General features: G+C 44.3%; 1 pseudogene; it reads left to right on the forward strand.

The window, feature by feature from the left end:
* The first annotated feature begins 7,707 nt into the window (after nucleotides 1-7,707).
* On the forward strand, nucleotides 7,708-13,027 carry LOC105713647 (prefoldin subunit 6-like; annotated as a pseudogene).
* The last annotated feature ends 276 nt before the right edge of the window (nucleotides 13,028-13,303 follow it).

A 13,303-nucleotide genomic window follows, 5' to 3' on the forward strand; every position in this document is an offset into this window, starting at 1 on the left:
GGAAAATAAAATAGTTCTGGAGACATTTGAACAAAAGTGTGGATTTGCCTTATGCCACTGAACTGTTCACTACAAATAGTAAAAATGGTAAATTTTTGGTTATGTATATTTTACCACAATGAAAAAAACGTGAAGGAGAAAAGATTGTTACAGCTGAGACAAACAGGCTTATAATATCTAAATTATTTTTTAGAGGAGGAGTTAAAAGTCAAAGAATTGTGTGTCTTACCTCTTGTGACAAATTTTTGGTGATAAGTTTTTAGTCCACTCATGATGGCTTTGGAGACAAGAATGCATTCAGAGCCTATGTCAGAGAGATTCCATTTTATGCTTATGTGGGTTTCAGTATACAGACCGTTTGAAATTCAGTGATGGTAACTCTTGAAAAGGGAACTTCAAACTGTCATTTCAACATAAATAAACAACTCAAATAAGAGCCCTATATTAAAACAGTTATGTTTAATTTATCTACAAATAAAAATTTTAACAAATAAATTATACTAAGAAAGCATATGGGTAAAGTCTGCTTCTAAGTTTAATCACTTACATGGCATTTTTTTTGAGATGGAGTCTCGCCCTGTTGCCCAGCCTGGAGTGCAGTGGTACAATCTTGACTCACTGCAACCTCTGCCTGCCAGGTTTAAGCAATTCTCCTGCCTCAGCCTCCCAAGTAGCTGGAATTACAGACACACCCCCGCCCCCCCATCATGCCTGGCTAATTTTTGTATTTTTAGTAGAGACGGGATTTCACCATCTTGGCCAGGCTGGTCTCAAACTCCTGACCTCATGATCCACCCACCTCAGCCTCCCAAAGTGCTGGGATTACAGGCATGAACCACCGTATCCAGCCTCTATATTTTGTTTTATATTGTGTTTTGATTCTATTTAGTTAACATCTCATAACTACTTTTAACCAAGTGTCTCCGTGAGAAATGTTACCTCATTATTCATTGACAATGTAATTGAACTAAGCCCATCATATTCTAGTTCCGCTACAAGAAAAAACGAAGGTAAGACATTTGGACTATTAAATGTTAAGAATAGAATTGAAAAAGTTTAAATTAGATCAGTGACACAAAATTTTGTTTGTTTGTTTTAATTATCTAAAAACGGGAAAAATACTTTATCACACCTCAATATTTTAAAATAATATCAACTTAGCTATTGATCTATACAAAAAACTGAAAAATTTTACTGAGGAAATCAAAGAAAAATCAGGAAATGAAATAATTATCAAGAGGGAAAATAGATATAGTTGGATGCGGACCCTCCAGTCAGAGACCTTGGGTTTCACCTCGGGTTCTAGCATGCATTAGCTGATGGGTATCTAATTTTTGTGTCTCAGTTTCCCTCCTCTGTAAAATGGCCTCAGTGCCCAATGGGATGGGAAGGAAATAAGGCAATACGTGTAATGGCCAAGTGCTTACTGCTTGGTACCTGGTCCATGGCACTTAAAGAGGATTAGCTCTTCTCCTTGGAAGCGTCCCCTCCATCATCAAGATTAAAGGGAGAGATGCCTTCATCTTCTTCTCATGCCCTCCTTGGAAGGTGCTGCCTACATCACACACAGGATGCGGTATTATGGGGCCATCAGAGATCTGGCAAGAATCCGACAGCACCCGCAAAGAGTTCCTGAAGAGAGTTCAATGAAAGGCTCACGTCTTCAAATACAGGTACAGGAAAGGATGCACGGTACCCAGGGACCCAAGTGTGGCATCATTCCTCTCTCCCTTCACCCTCCAATCTCCCTCCTCACTGGGGAAGCTCATAAGAGGCCACAGGGTAAGGGGTCTCAGGATGTTTTATCGAGGTCAGCCTCTGGGCTCAGCAGAGGCACAGACACCCCACCAGGCTCAACTGCAGGAAACCAGCTCTGTGAGCAAGCTGGGCTCTCTCATTCTCCCCAGCGGGTTCACATCTGAGTATACATTATTCTTATTTCTTCATTAAATAGTTTTACCAATTGAGAAAAAAAAGAACATGAGGTTTTTGGCAATAACAGTAAACTCAGTCTTTTGAGAATTCTTATAAAGTGGGAACTCACACCCCGCCACGCTCAGTGTGGGGAATTCTCAGTGTCCCAGGCTCAGGGTTTCCGCACCTAAGTCATGCACTGTTTCTCCTTACGCACAACCGCCTGTTTGGGCTGACACCTTCATCGTTGTAACGCTGAATCAATAAGTCAGTGGGCACACTGGATTACATCCTTTAAAATAAAATGACGGCTGAGAAGCTGAGGAGCCACAGGCTGTAGGTGGGCTGGCCATCTGTGCTCTGTGCTCAAATCCACACATTCTATGGGAGAAGATACTTATTGTTCATCTTGGAATTCACAATTTTGAGGTGTCTCACTTAATTTCCAGTCTCATTTCTCACCACCCCCACTCTAATGAACATTCATTCTAATCGAGAAGGTCTGAGCCCAGTCCTCAAGTCTCCTGGAGCCATTCCATGGTTCCATGCTGTTCCCTGCCCAGAGCACCTGCTTGGCTCCTTCTCACTTTCCCATTTCCCCTTTCGGCAGGGCACACTCACCCCCAGTGCTCCTGCCAGACACCATCACAATGAATAAATATTATTAGTGCATTTTTTATTGCATACAGACAGCCACAAGCTAAATGTGACATTGCCGTAAGACCTCCCTCTCTCTCTCTCTACTCCGTGGAATTTAATGTCACTGTCTCTTACTTAGCACCTATTTAGTGTCTATACTTAGTAAGAAATTTTTGTGTCTTTTCTCTTGAATCAGGCTGTCAGCAACTTGAGGATGAAAATTATTCTTAAATGTGCACAAGTCAGATCTATTTTCCACGACAGAGCCTTGGTGTGGAGGCATTTAACTGGTGGCCCTTCTCATCGTGAAACCCTGGTAATGTGACTATGAGAAATGCGTATGATATCAAACTGTGATAAACGGCTTTACCTCTACCACACGGGAAGGGTCGTATGCCATAATTAGGTGGTTAAACTTGGCAAGGCACATTTGAGTCGTAGAACCATTCCAAACTCAAACAACATAGCCATCACAGAAAGTGCTCAGTGACCCATCAGGAAAACGGATACGTTCAAAACGTTTCTAGACAATGGTAATTATGTATTAAAGTGGAAATGCATTTTCAATGTAAACAAAAGTAAACATTGTGAGCTAAAGAAATACACATTTTAGATCACATACACATATATTTTTAAAATCCTGATATATATATATGTATTTATATATATTTATCTTAAAATATAAATATATATTTTTATCCTGGGGTATATATAAATATTAGTCATCTTCAGCAAATGACAGATAAACCTCTTGACTGAGTAAACTGCTAAGCAGAGACATCTACAGCTGAGGGTGGGCCCAGGTGTTTCATGACCCAGGGCTGAGTCAGATGTAAGTGGTGGGAGAGAAAGGGTCGGATGGCAGGTAGGAAGGTCAATGCCAGGCTGAGCCTCACAGCAACAACCACAGACCCAAAGCACATGAGTACTCAGGATATAAGAATGAGCCAAGAGAAGAGGAAAGGCCCTCAGAACCCGAGTGTGGCAGGTCCACCTGCATGGAGTTCCCACACCTTTTCTGGAAAGATAGAGCTGCCACAGCGGCTCTCAGCAGGCATCTGCATCTTCTGAGCTAAAAAGTGACATCATCACAACAGCCATTCTGCTCTGCGCAGGCCCGAGCTGGCCAATGGCTCGGGAGCAGCCACTGCATTGAACCAGTGGTCATGCCTAGCAGCCCAGCCACGGCCAGCTTCAGGACAATTGCTCCTCTGTACAAAACCATATACATTTATCCAGTGCCCTTTGAAAAAGAAGACAAAAGAAAACCACGAGCCTCGTGTAGCAGCACATACGGTGGCAGATTTCCGCTGACTCAGTGCTACCCACCCAGGGCTTCGGGGTCCTTCTCCCCATGTTTCTTTTGCCACCTGCGCTCTAGCTTCCATGTCAAAAGTCTCCCCCTACTCGGTCCCTCAGAGTTCCAGCTGTAGGCTGTGGCTTCCTTCCTGGTAACCGTGGTGTTGGGAAATGATGTCAGGGCCAAGTGTTTTCCTGCCTGGCACCCTCTTGATGACTCCGCTTCTCCATCAGCCATTTCCACTTTCTCACCATGGTGGCCCTTCTCTGATCTGGACCAGCATTCCTGGGAGAATTCCTTGTGCAGCCAGGTCCGGGGATATGAGGATAGTTCAGGATGAGCTCAGAGCGGAGAAGGGGACCGCCCCTGAGAGTCTACCTTCCCCAGGGCCCCTCCACCTACATGAGCGGACATGAGCCATGGGGCAACTCTGGGTACGGGCATCTCAGCCCACCCTTTGAGAAAAGGCTACAGCCAGGAGTGTCATTTGTGGACAGCACCCAGCTGCCACATCTTCCATATCTGCTGCAGTGTTTACTCTGAGGCCACTCTCTCCCCAGGCAGCTCTGATAGGGTACAAGAACCAGGCCATTTCTGCCAATGCAGGCCACCTCTAAGGCAATCTTAGGTTCCCTGCCAGCCTGCTCAAGATTCTCTGGGGGCTCTAGCTCAGAGTGAGGCTCTTTCTACCCAACCCTACCTCCTCCTCCTTCCCTTGCAGGGGTCAGACCCGCATGGTGTCCTGAAGCCCTCCCTGCCCACCTGCACCCCAGAAAGTCTCCTGCACATCTAAGTCTGCTGGGCACAGCTTCCTGGAGGACCCCAAGTCACACACGCAGTGTCAAAAACTTTGTGCATGGAGTGCCCAGCAGGTAGAATCCCCTCCTCATCTAAAATAAAGGGCCCCCCTTTTCTCTATTTATAACTGAGCTTTTAGAAGGCAGCCCTGTCCCCAGGCAACGTCTGGACCCAGTCCAGACACTCTTCCTTTTTGGCTGCTGTCCTGCTCCACTGCTAATAAACGGTCTTTCTTTAGAAATGTTAATAAAATCAATCAAGTCCCTGTTACTTTATAAATTGCAACAAGTGTCTTTGTATATCTGAAAAATAGTGGTGAAAATGGCATCAAACCACGTCCTGAGCTAATCCGCAGGCACCTGTACCTTCCCGGCCCCTCACGGTAGCTCCACAGGCCACGGGCTTGCCATCAGCGGCCTGAAACATTCCTCAGACATAGAAAATACACCCATGTGGTAACAAACTTGGTTGTTGGTTGTTTTGCACGGGATGGGGAAACATCTCTTTGCTGACTGTGGTATTCACAAATCCTCACTGGTAATTATTGGCCCACATCAAATTAGAGGCAGTACCACCCCGGAAGTTGGTGGCGGGAGAGAGAAACCACTAAGAGCAGGTGCAATCTTAAGACCCCAGCAGAGCGTCCCGCTGCAGGAGTGGCCATCCACCTGCTCGCCACTGGGGGAACATGCCGGGAAGGATGAGAGCTGGGGAGGATCATCCTGAGTCCCAAAGAAAGGCAAAAGGCAGGTTCACTTTGCAGAATCAGACGTCTGGGGCTTGCCTCGCCACCTTCATTCACTCCGGACATTAACAAGCATTTGTTCAGGGCCTGATCATAAGCCAGATCCCTGGAGAAGCTGTGAGCATCCCTGCTCCAGAGAAGCTTAATGTCAGCATTATTGCCATCAGAAATGGCTAACGTTTTCTAAGGTAATGGCTTCTGTTACGTGGAAAATGTGCTCCAGCGGTGTGTGCCTTTCAAAGATGCTGGCAGATCAGTGATACTGGCGTGCTGAGATAGAAAGTCTGGAAGTGGGGCGGGGGTGGAATAGAAGCTCTCTGTTTCCTGCAAAAGTTACTCCACTTCCTCATAATTCTGTTACTTGGTGGGGACCATCAGGCAATTCACTCCCGGCATGGGGCAATGGGGTGAGCGAGTCACACCTGTGTGTTCACTGCATATTAAGCAAATGAGGTTGTTCTTGACTACAATGTCATTGTATGATGATGAAAACCCATGCTTGGATTCAGATGTAAAAATATCACGAATATTTAAATACAGGAAAGCCATCAGTGACTGTCAGCCAAAGCCTCATCTCCTAACCCAATCCCATGGAACCACAGCAGCAAGGTTAGCTGTCACAGTAAAGTCACAGTAAGGCTTCACAGAAGGGTCCAGCAAGCGGAAATGATTCCTCACGGTGAAAACACAGAATGACCTCAACGTTCAATAATTAGAGCAGGTCACATTCACGGTGAGACATACATAGGATGAGAGGTCGTGAAACCACTAAAATCATGCCTTAAAAGCACTTAATGACATGGGAAAATGTAAGGTATGTAATATTTTATGAAGTATGTTACTTAAAAACAAAGCAGCAATCTACAATATGACCCAGAATTTGCCTATAGACACACACACACACACACACACACACACACAGAGAGAGAGAGAGAGAAAGAGGGAGAGAGAGAAAGAGAGAGAAAAAAAATCTCACAGAGAAGAGAAAAAAGCCACCGGTTATCTCTAAATCACATATCTTAATTTTATTTTATTTTTTCATAGTGTTTAAGAGCACAGACTCTGGAGGCAGATTCGGGTTTAAATCCAACCTCTTCTCCCCCTGAAAGCTGTGTGATCTCAGGTAAAATACTTAACCTTTGTGCCTCAGTTTCCTCATCTATAAAAGAAGATAATAATAGTACCTATCTTACAGGGTTGTCGTGAAGAGCGTCCAGTGCTGGGTAAGCACTCTACATGGGCACATCAAAATCAATCAGTAAAACAAAGTTTCTACAGTTTTCAAATTTTCTGCAATATACACGCTGTCTCTTTAAAACAAGTATTTTTTAAAAATAAATCTTCAGAGTTGAAGCCTGGATGAATTACAAATTTCTTCTTTTCTCCTCTCATTCCCACTCCCACTTTGGGCAATGACTTGGAGTTCCTGGTGTGGGGATGGAAATCTTATCTGCATCAGGCCAATGAGCCTGTGTCCATGCCACTCACGAATCAAGAAGTCAAATGCTGACCCCATGTGTATTATGCCACCAAGAGACACTGTCCTTAAAATGCAGTGAGTCCTGGGGTATGGCTGGTTAGAAGGAATTGGAGAAGAAAGAGGAGGAAAAAAAGACTTGTTTTCAGGAATGAAATGATTTTTCTTCCTTTTTTTTTTTAAGGCAAGTTTTGAGGACCCTTATTTGTGCATCAAAAGGAAAAAGGAGACTTTGGGAGTAAATTCATTTCTTCAACAAATATGCATTGAGTGCCTGCTGTGTGCCAGGTGCTGTATTAAATAAAAAGCCATGATAGTGAATGAAACAGACACACATCCATGGTGGTGAAACACAAGAGGAGAAAAACAGTAAACAAATACAAAGGAAATGTGAAATATCATGGCAAATGAGGATAAACCTACTTTATTAGGCCATTCTCATGCTGCTAATAAAGACATACTTAAGACTGGGTAACTTATAAAAGAAAGAGGTGTAATTGATTCATAGTTTAACATGGTTGGGGAAGCCTCAGGAAACTTACAATTATGGCAGAAGAGAAAGCAAACACATCCTTCTTCACATGGTGGCAAGAAGGTAAGTGAGTGTCAAGTGAAGGGGGAAGCCCCTTCTAAAACCATCAGATCTTATGAGAACTCACTCACTATCACAAGAACAGCCTAGTGAAATGGTCACCTGATTCAATCAGCTCCACCTGGTCCCTTCCATGACACGTTGGGATAATGGAAACTACAATTCAAGATGAGATTTCAGTGGGGGCACAGCTGAACCATATCATCTAAGAAGGAAAATAAAGCAAGGTAAGAGGATGGAAAATGGCCAGCGTGTCCCTTTCTAGAGGATGGTCCTCAGAAAGGCATTCCAAGGATAATGATATGTGGGTGGAGAATGAAAGAAGTCAGGCACTGGGTCATGCAAATGTCAGAAGAATGTTCCCGGTAGAAGAAAATGAGAAAGAATCTGAGACGAGTTTGTGTGTGTCCAAACTAACAAGAAGAGGTGGAGGCCGGACAGGTCTGAAGGGCAGGCCGCTTGGGAACTGGAGATTGAGTGGTCTGCAAAGAGGTAAAAGGTGAAGAAAGAATGTGAGTCCAGGAAAGGGGCACTGGGCAGGAAGCATGGTGAGAAGGTGCCCAGCATGGTACACATTGATTCCAGTTGGCCTGGTTGAAAAGGTAGAGTCAGTTGCAGCGGAGTTGTGAGATCATTAATTTTAGGTGACCACTTCGCTGGGTTGAGGGATGCTTAGATGGCTGGTGAAGCATCGTTCCTGGGCGTATCTGTGGGATGTTTCCAGAGGAGACTAGGGTGTGAGTCAGCGAACTGAGGAGGAAGATCCACCCTCCATGTGAGTTTGCAGCATCCAATTGGGTGAGGACCTGACCAGAATAAAGCTGGCAGAAGAAGCAGAATTGGGGGCTCTCTCTGCTTTCTCTCTCCCTTCTGGAGCAGGATGCTTTTTCTCCTCCTGCCTCTGGACATCAGACACCAGGTTCTTTAGTTTTTGGCCTCTGAGACTTGCACCACAGCCTCCCAGGACTTTTGGGCCTGATTGAGATCTACCCTAGGGGATTCCTGTTTCTGAGACTTTAGACTTGGGCAGAGCCACATGAGTGGCTTCTCTGCTTCTCCAGCCTGCAGTGGGTCTATCGTGGGACTTTGCCTCGGTGATCTTGTGAGCCAATTACCCCTGATAAATCCCCTTCCATACATCTTACTGATTCCATCCCTAATACAGATTTTGGTACCAAAAGTGATTCTAAAGAAACAGAATTTTTAAGAATGAATTTCCTTAATCGGTTCTGGAGTTTCTCAACTTGGCTCTCTAATCTGATTAGACCTAAAAATGCTAAAGATTGTACTAATAGTACAGACAGCACTGATAGTCCATGGTGTGAACTGTTAATGGAGATACACAAAATAAATAAATGTGATACTCCAAATTCACCACTTTATGAAGAAAAGAGCGCATTGACTCTATAGATGACACTTCTGCGCATCTGTGGGAAACTACACAGTAGAATGACATCAGTTGGTTGCTTTTAACATCACTGGACAAAGCGATGAAAGAAGGATGAACTCGGGGATTCCAATTCTCTGCTCCAGATGCACATAAATAGCCCACAAGCTTCTAAATATGCCCTGAAGGAGAATCTCCTCTTCTGTAGCCATAGGGCTAACATTGCTGAAAATCAAACACAAGCCCTTGTCCTGAGATTGGCTGACTTACAATGAAAAGTGAACTCTCAGTCTTGCCAGGGGTCTTCTATTAAAATCAGGCATTTATAGGGAAAGAATGGGACCCTGTAAGCTGGAGTGGGTCTATGTGGGAAGACCTTGATAAAGCTTGGGACACTGATCTCCTAAATTCTGATGAATCTTGTTTTCCAATGAAAGTGGTCTCCCCACCCTCAGTGGCAGTGGCATCCTGGGTAATGTAGGTCTCTTCACCTGTTTGAGAGGAATAACTCTGCATTGCCTGAGGAAATGGTAATGGCCTCCCCTCAGGCAGTTGCCAGGCAAGACAGTGCTGATTCTCCTTGGGACCCAGCCCCACCATCCCTCTGCTTCCAGACCCGTAACTATGCTGAAGTCCTAGCTGGCCCCTAAAGCTGAGATACACAGGGTGACACATAAGGAGGTGTGGTGCCTTCAAAAACACTACTTGAGTTTTCTAACTTATACAAGCAGAAATCTAGAAAACATGTGTGGGAATGGATACTAAGAATGTTGGAAAATGTTGGAAGGAACATAAAGTTAGGTCAGGAAAATTGTGTTAATAGAGGCTCACTAAGCAGGGATTCTGTGTTTAATGTTGCAGCTCAGGGAGTTTAAACAGGCACTAATTGGTTGGTTGGTTGGTTGGTTGGTTGGTTGGTTGGTTGGTTGGTTGGTTGGTTGTTGGATGAAACATGGACTAAAAGATTGTGCAAATGAGTGAACTGGAGACGCCTGATCTGCCTTGGGCTAACATAGAGGCAGAGAATCACAGGCTTAGGCAGATTGGAATACTAGAGTGGATTTGTCACTTAAAATCCGTTCACCCACAGTGGAGGATCCAGAAAACAGATGTTTCACCAACACCTTGAGAAACAGGTTTGAATGGAAACCCCGGCATCCCTGAAGTCTGTGATCGGGATTCCTTGTATGCGAGAGCCTACAGTGGGAACCATGATTACTCAATTGGAAAACTTAAATGTGATGGGGATAATTGGATCCTGGGGTGGCTGGGGTCAAGTGGCAACACTCAATCCCCAAAGGCAAAGTGGGTTCAGTTACCATAATGTGACTCATGTTAACCTGTGACATAGACCAGTTAATCGTGGTGTTTCTAGAAATGAAATAAATGGGAAGTCTACTACATTCTCACTTGATCTGTACAAGCAGAAAACTTTCAGGTCAGGTGAACAAAAGTCTAACTCAAATCATAAAAACAGAATCATGAGCCCTCAACCAACTGCTGGACTTGAGCCAGTTTATGAATGCAGAGCCCCTTGCATGAAGGAAAGACCAGGTCTCCCTGAGGAAGGAACTGGCACACTATTGAAAACGTATGGATCGAAGACTTAAACATAAGACCTAACACCATAACACCCTAGAAGAAAACCTAGGCAAAACCATTCAGGACATAGGCATAGGCAAGGACTTCATGACCAAAACACCAAAAGCATTGGCAACAAAAGCCAAAATAGACAAATGGGATCTAATTAAACTCCAGAGCTTCTGCACAACAAAAGAAACTATCATTAGAGTGAACCGGCAACCAACAGAATGGGAACAAATTTTTGCAATCTACCTATCTGACAAAGGACTTATATATAGAATCTACAAAGAACTAAAACAGATTCACAAGAGAAAAAAAAAACAAACCCATTCAAAAGTGGACAGATATGAACAGACACTTTTTAAAAGAAGACATATATGAGGCCAACAAACATGAAAAAATGCTCATCATCACTGGTCATTAGAGAAATGCAAATCAAAACTACATTGAGATACCATCTCACACCAGTTAAAATGGTGATCATTAAAAAATCTGGAGACAACAGATGCTGGAGAGGATGTGGAGAAATAGGAACACTTTTATGCTGTTGGTAGGAGTGTAAATTAGTTCAACCATTGTGGAAGACAGTGTGACGATTCCTCAAGGACCTAGAAATAGAAATTCCATTTGACCCAGCAATCGCATTACAGGTTATATATCCAAAGGATTATAAATCATTCTGTTATAAAGACACATGCACATGTATGTTCATTGCAGCACGGTTTACAATAGCAAAGACTTGGAACCACCCCAAATGCCCATTGATGATAGACTGGACAGGGAAAATGTGGCACATATACACCATGGAATACTATGCAGTCATAAAAAACGATGATTTCGTGTCCTTTGTAGGGACATGGATGAACCTGGAAACCATCATTCTCAGCAAACTGACACATGAACAGAAAATCAAATACCACATATTCTCACTCATAGGCAGGTGTTGGACAATGAGAACACATGGACACAGGGAGGGGAGCATCACACACTAAAGTCTGTTGGGGGCAACTAGGGGAGGGACAGTAGGGGGTAGGAAGTTGGGGAGGGGATAACATGGGGAGAAATGCCATATATAAGTGATGGGGATGGAGGCAGCAAACCACATTGCCATGTATGTACCTATGCAACGATCCTGCATGTTCTTCACATGTACCCCAGAACCTAAAGTGCAATAAAAAATATATATATATACATATTTTTTTTTTAATGTATATTGTTAAACTTTCTCTGATGCCTTCCCAAAAGGGACTTCTGGCATTTAGACACAGTGACTGTGCATTGTGGGAAAGGAAATAATCAGATCTTTCGAGGACTACTGGACAATGTCTCTGAACCTAAAACATCACTGGGGCCATCCAATTAGGGTAGTGTTTATTGAGGTCAAGTCATTAGTGGAGTTTTTACTGAGTTCTGACTTACAGTCGGTCCAGGATGTCTCCAGACCCACATGCGGTCATTTCCCCATTGCTGGATGCATAATTAGAATCAACACACACTTAGCAGGTGGCAGAGTCCCCACATTGGTTACCTGACCTGTGGGATCTGGGCTGCTATGGTGGGAAAGGCCATATGGAAGCTATTAGAGCTGTCTCTACCAAGGAAAATGGTAAATCAAAAAGAGCATTTCACCCCTGGAGGTGTTACAGAGATTAGTGCCACCATTAAGGACTTGAAAGATGCAGGGGTGGTCATTTCCACCAAATCCCCGTTCAGCTCTTCTGCTCGGCCTGTGCAGAAGACAGATGGGTTTTGGAGAATGACACTGCATTTTCATAAGTTTAACTAGGTGGTGACTCCAATTGCAGCTGCTGTACCAAATGTAGTCTCACAGCTTGAGAAAATTAACACATCTCCTGGTACCTGGGATGCAGCTACCGATCTGGCAAATGCCTTTGTCTCCATCCCTGTCCATAAGGCTCACTGGAGGCAGTTTTCTTTCAGCTGGAAGGGCCACCAGTATACCTTCACTGTCCTACCTCAGGGGCCTATCATCTCTCTAGTCCTTGCAAACAAACTTGATTGCAGATTACTACTAAAGGGAGAACGCCAGATCAGAAAGGGGAGCTCAGGTACCTTCCAGAGAGTAAGATCCAGCGCCCTTCTCTCGCTCCCCTTAAGCTTTCATCCCCGCCACGGCGGAGCTGTTTCAAAAGAAGCTGCAAGGAGAAGTGGAGAAATATCAACAGCTACAGAAGGACTTGAGTAAATCCATGTCAGGGAGGCAGAAACTTGAAGCACAACTAACTGAAAATAATACGTGAAAGAGGAACTGGCCCTGTTGGATGGGTCCAACGTGGTCTTTAAACTTCTGGGTCCGGTGCTGGTCAAACAGGAGCTGGGAGAGGCTCAGGCCACAGTGGGGAAGAGGCTGGACTATATCACAGCTGAAATTAAGCGATACGAATCCCAGTTCCCGGATCTTGAGCGGCAGTCAGAGCAACAGAGAGAGACCCTTGCTCAGCTGCAGCAGGAGTTCCAGCGGGCCCAGGTAGCAAAGGCAGGGGCTCCTGGCAAGGCCTGACCCCAGGGTGGGGGAGGGGGAGAGGAGGGAATGAGGCAGCTCTAGGATCTATACTGTAGCTAATAAAATGTAAAAAAAAAAAACTTGATTGCAAGGAACTTGATCACCTTTCACAAGAGGTCATACTGGTGTGTTACACTGAGACATTATGCTTACTGGACCTAGTAAGTAAGAAGCAGCAATCACTCTGAAATTATTGGTAAGATATTTACATGTCAGAGCATGAGAATGAAATCCATTCAAGATTCAGGGGCCTTATACCTTAGTGAAATTTTCAGGAGTCCAGTGGTATGGGGTCGGTTGAAACATTCCTTCTAACACAAAGGATAAGTTGCTGCCTCCAGCG

Source organism: Aotus nancymaae, unplaced genomic scaffold (assembly GCF_030222135.1).
Source record: "Aotus nancymaae isolate 86718 unplaced genomic scaffold, 86718_ANA_hifiasm-v0.15.2.pri h1tg000022l_1, whole genome shotgun sequence".
Classification (NCBI taxonomy): domain Eukaryota; kingdom Metazoa; phylum Chordata; class Mammalia; order Primates; family Aotidae; genus Aotus; species Aotus nancymaae.